This window comes from Antechinus flavipes, chromosome 1 (genome assembly GCF_016432865.1).
Source record: "Antechinus flavipes isolate AdamAnt ecotype Samford, QLD, Australia chromosome 1, AdamAnt_v2, whole genome shotgun sequence".
Classification (NCBI taxonomy): domain Eukaryota; kingdom Metazoa; phylum Chordata; class Mammalia; order Dasyuromorphia; family Dasyuridae; genus Antechinus; species Antechinus flavipes.
The window spans coordinates 676,919,309-676,925,146 of NC_067398.1; positions in this window are offsets into that span (position 1 = coordinate 676,919,309).

Genomic DNA, 5,838 nt, shown 5'->3' on the forward strand with positions numbered 1-5,838 from the left:
ACATATTTAACATGTATTGGTCAACCTGCCATCTTGGGGAAAGAGTGGGGGGAAGGAGGGAAAAAGTTGGAACAAAAGGATTTGCAACTGTCAATGCTGAAAAATTACCTATGCATATATCTTGTAAATAAAACGCTATAATAATAAAAAAAAATTAAAAAAAAAAAAGATCCAGGTTCCAATTCTGCCACTGACACACACTGCCTTTGTCACTCTGGGAAATTCAATCCACAAGTACTAATTGGGGTTATCTTCCAAAGAGAATGCTACATCCAAGGCAATCCCAATAAACTTTGGATAGAAAATGCCATCTGCATCTAGAAAGAAAACTGTGAAGAATGAATGTAAATCAACACATGCTATGTTCACATCGTTTTTCTGTTCTTTTTTTTCTCTCCTGTGGTTTTTTTCCCTTTTGTTCTGATTTTTCTCTGTCAACATGATTCATAAAGAAATGTGTATTTTAGAAGTTAATATACATGTATAACCAGAAAAAAAAAAATAGAGCAACAAAGGAAATGCTATATATAAAATAGCCTTTTAGAGAGCTTCCTGGGCCAGTGAGGGGCAGTAACTAGATCAGGTGTTACTAACCTGAGATCCATAAACTCCTTGGAGATCCATGAATATGACAAGGAAATGAGAGTTTTATTTCAATAGAATGAATTTCTTTTATAGTTCTATGTATTTTATACTTTTAAAAATATTCTGAGAAGAGATTGCCACAATAATTCATGACAAAAGAAAAGTTAGAAAACCCTAGGCTAGGTGATCTCATGTCTTCATAGCTCTGGCTATCCATGTCTTATTGAAGCTCTTAAGTGTCATTCTCTATAACCATCCTTAGCATTTCTCCCCAAACTCAACTAGATGGGCTTCCCTGGCCAGAAACAAAATATGTTTAATTAGCAACCCCTCAGACTCTTTTGCTAAAACCAGAGTATTGGGCAAGCCCTTGTTTCTGCCCTCTCTAGAATGAACTCAGTCTCCCCATCTGGCATCTTTCAGGTTTAACCCTTTAGTTCTTCCTATATCTCAGGGCCTATATCTTCTTGCTCCCCAAAACTCCCTTACTCAACCACCTAGCCAGCCTTGACTTAGATTGTGCTTCCTACCCATAGCTGGCCTGGTGCAGCTCCATTTGGGCAGAAGAAAGTAGGCTTTGGAACAGAAATTGCCAGGTTTCTAACCCTAGTCTCCCCACCTCAGGCCAGTGGTCCTCAAGTAAAATATGGAACGAAGGAAAGGACTTAAAAGAGTAAGAGAGGAAAGGGGGTCCAGGATGGACTTGGATCATCTCTTATGGCTTTTCTGTCTCCAACATTCTCTACCTTTGAAGGCTTCACATCTAAGCTCACGTGAAGACAACAGACACATGCCATTGGGAACCAGAGGTACAACTTCCTAGCTGTGGGAGTTTCCTCAACAAACTTTCCTTCTCTGAGCCTTATTTTGCTCCATTGAAAAAAGGCAGTTGGTAACATACTAGTGACCTCCTCACACAGCTGCCTGGATCATACGAGATCACCTCATGATCACAGGTGTAGAAGACCTGGCTATGACCTGAGGACAGATGACTTCTTGAGAAAAGAGATGCTATGTGATGAATCAGCTGTGAACTTGGGAATTTCATTCTAAGTTTTTTAATACCTCATCCCAGATTGAGAAATATATGTGTGTATATGTGTATATTATAATATATATTACATATACATGCATATACCATTATTATATACTTATCATATATAACATATTTTTTTCCTTGACTAGGTAAAAGAAGCCATTCTCTGTCTCATTTCTCACCTAATCTTAATCACTCATTGGGGATGCTTCAGTCAGTCTAAGACTTGTTAAAGACCTTAACTTAAAAAGGCCAAATTCTCCCAGAGCATCCCAAGGCCACAGACAGTTGTCCTGATCTATATCTGGCCACCAGGCCCTAGTGTTTTAAGAGGACAGTTCTCTCTCACTGAAATCCAATTCATTTGCATTCCATGGCATCACCTCCCTGATTTTTATCTGCCTCACCACACCACACAGATACACATACACTTCCCAGGAATCTGCACAAGTTTTTATGAACCGAATTTCATTAATGAATACCTTTTATTTGTAAAAAATAAAAATAAAAATAAAGGTATTGGGGGGACCGCTAGGTAGCACAGTGGACAGAGCACCAGCCCTAAAGTCAGGAGAACTTGAGTTCAAATCTGGTCTCAGATACTTAATTTCCTAGCTGTGTGACCTGGATAAGTCACTTAACCCCAACTGCCTAAGCCAAATAATCATAATAATAATAAAGGAATTGGACTAGGTAGCTTCTGAGATTTCTAGGTACTTATGAGATATGTTGTAATAAGCTCTTTCTTGGGTCATTAGATGGCACAGGATCTGCATCAGGAAAACCTGAGTTCAAATCCAACTTCAGCTTGCTGTTTGGCCAAGTAACTTTAGTCCTGTTCTCATCTGTAAAATGAGCTAGAGGGAAATGACAAACCGCTTTAGTATCTTTACTCGGAAAACAACAAATGGAATCATGAAGATTCTGTTCTTTCTTACATTAAGCAGAAATGTGCCTTCCTGTGTGGGGAGGTGAACATCTCAAGGTGTGTCTGAGGTTCGAATGATGGCAGAAATATTATGGGTAGTTAGTAATGGGAAAGGTACTTCCCCATCCTTTCTGTTTAATCCATAAAGGCTACCTGGAGGAGGCAAGCTTGTATCTGATCAGTGAAAAGGTTGGATGGAGGAAACTGAAGTCCAAGCCCCAGGCCCTAAAATGCTGGACTTCTGTTAATCCCATCTCTATTTGGGCCTTGGAGAGAGAACTTGGAGGGGAGGGAAGGCATGTGTCCACAATGGAAAAAAAGGAAGGAAAGAAGGAAAGAACAGAAGGAGGGAGGGAGACAGGAAGGAACAGAGAGGGAGGAAAGGAAGGAAGGAAGAAACGGAAGGAGGGAGGGAGGGAGGAAGGATTTGTAGACTTCATCCCTGGCTGCTTGTTCTTAGGAAAACTCTGCCTCCCAGTGGACACACTCCGTACCACCGCCTCTGGAAACGCCCCTGGCCCAGGACTGGGGACCCTGGAAACCCTTTGGTTGTTGGGCTGAGAAGTTGGGTTTTTGTGCAGACTAAAGGAGCATATGTATATGTGTGTGTTCACATGTAGGAGAAATATATAGTTTTGTTTGTGCCTGCTTACGTGTGATTATGTGGTCATGTATGTGAGTATCTGTCCATGTGTGTATTTCTGGGTACATGGATGTCTCTGCATTTATTTGTGGTAACTATACATATGTGTCTGTGTATAAATTTGTACCTGAGTATTATGCAAACATTCTAATAGTTGCTATGTTCTTTTGACCAAGCACTTCTACATGCAAAACATTTTAGAGCATGAACTTTCAATATTTACATATTTATCTATTCAAACATTATATATATGAATGACTATATAATCATGTGCCTTATGAAACTTGCACCAAAAAAATCATCTTAAGAGATTGAGATCGAGCTACACTTTATATTTAGAGTTTCAGAAATCCCTAGGACAGTTTTAAGCTTTAATAATTTGAGAAGCATAAATGCTGCACTTACAAAAAATACTATTTGAAAAGTTAACTATTTTAAGTTTTTAAAATATCGATATGTTTCTTATTAAAATTAAACATATGTCAAAGGCGATTATCACTTTTTTTACCTTTCATATTGTCTCCCCTCATATGTTCCATGGTTAGAAATCCTTGATGAAGTATTTATCTTTGATCTGATTGTTTTTGATGTAAAAGAGATGGTCAAATGATCATCCTTGTAAATTTAATAATCTGATAATCTTGTTAATAAAATGATTAAATTGCCCCCAAAATAAAATAAAATTCAACATAACCACTGTCTTGTGCTTCACTCAATTTTCAAATGTTGTAAAGACTTTCATCAGCTTTCTCAGTGACTGAAAGAATTACGTTTGTGACTAGCATTAGGATAATCCAAAGAATGAAGTTGGTACATACATGACAAATTTGATGTGGCCCTACAAGAAGAAATCTAATGATGATATATCAGGTGACCTAGGTGGCTGAGCAAGAAGATCCCCTTTACTGATCCACTGGTCCAAGAAAATGCCATCCAGAAACTATCTCATGTGTAATATATAATTACAGGGTACCCTATCTTGTAAAAAATTATAAAATAAAAATTTAAATATTCAAATAGTCAAAATCTAAAAAATTCAAATAAGTACAGAAGAAATTTATATAATAAAACTTTCAAATTGTGTATTTTGTAAATTTATAGCATTTATACTTCTGAAGTTATTAAAATGTAAGACTGAACTAAGACTTTGGGGTCATCTTGTTTTTGAACTAGAGTGAATGAGTAGTCACTGGTATTTATCGAGTAGTGGTCAGATCTATTCTGTAGGAAAATCACTTTGGCCTCTAAAAGGGGAGAAAAGAGGCAGGGATACTAAGTAATTAATTAAGAAGCCAATGGAATAGGGTCTACTCTGTGGCAGTGAATGTAGGCAGAAGGGGCTGATGTGAGAGATTTGGAGGTAGAATCAAAGTATTTCGGAACTAACGTGGATGTGGGGTGAGAGGGAGTGAAGAGTGGAAGATGACACTGAGGTCATGAAAACTTAGGTACCTTAGAAGGATGGGGTTGTCCCTGACAGTAACAGGGAAGTTTGAAGGTGGGTAAGGAAAAAATAATATACCTGAGATCTTGCTATCTATCCTGTGTGAATCATTTTAATCTACTGAAATTTTTAAAAAGGGGAGTAGGGAGAGGCAGAAGGGGGTTCTTTTTCTCTAATCACTGCTCTCAAGCACAAAACCAACTTTCCAAGGACCTCTTGTCAGAGCCACAGGGTGATCTGAGGTCAAGGATTACAAGAGGAATTTTCCCAATGGCACCAGTAGACTGATGGAAACTGGCCCCTTGATTGGCTAGCACCACCAAGTGAAATATGACTTCAATTGGTTTCAGATCATGCTATCACTCTATCCCACTCTCCAAATTCCAAACCTTCTCTGTTCTTCTTAAACTATTAAACTAAATTTTCTTACTATTTCCCAGCTGAAGACCCTGCCTTCTATTTTATTTATAATAAGACTTAATTTGCTTTTGACCAATTGATTTCTTTATTCCACCCCTATCCCCAGTTTAAAAAGAAAAAAAAAGAAAAAGAAAGGAAAAGATAAGAAGGCACAGGACAACTTGAAGAGGTAATTAGGCACTAATAGATCAAGAAAGTCAAATCAGGCAGTATTTATTAAGAACTTACTTTACCAGGCACTAAGCTAAGCCCTTGAATTAGAGACAAAATACTATTACTTGCCCTCAAGGAGCTAACAGTCTAATAGTACCTTGTGTTTCTTTGTTGTTCTTCTGTCATTCCATATCTGACCATTTCCCGACCCCTTTCAGGATTTTTATGACAAAGAAACTGGAATAGTTTGCTATGTCCTTTTTTTCTCCCCCACTCATTTTTTTTTATTTGTTTGTTTTTTAATATGCATTGCTTTATGAATCATGTTGGGAAAGAAAAATCAGAACAAAAATCATTAAAAAAATAAATTTATAGTTAGAAAAAATTAGGCAAACATAAGTAAAGAATGTTGCATACAAGGTAGGCTCATCTTATTGGTAAGTTTTGCTTAATTGTATTTCCTTTTTTTAAAGGGTATGTCCACCACTTCACATCTCTCAGATTGGCTAAAATGACAGAAGATAATGATAATAAATATTGGAGAGGATGTAAGGAAACTGAAATGCTAATGTTTTATTGATGCAGTTGTGAACTGATCCAACCATTCTTTTTTTTTTTAAATTTTATTT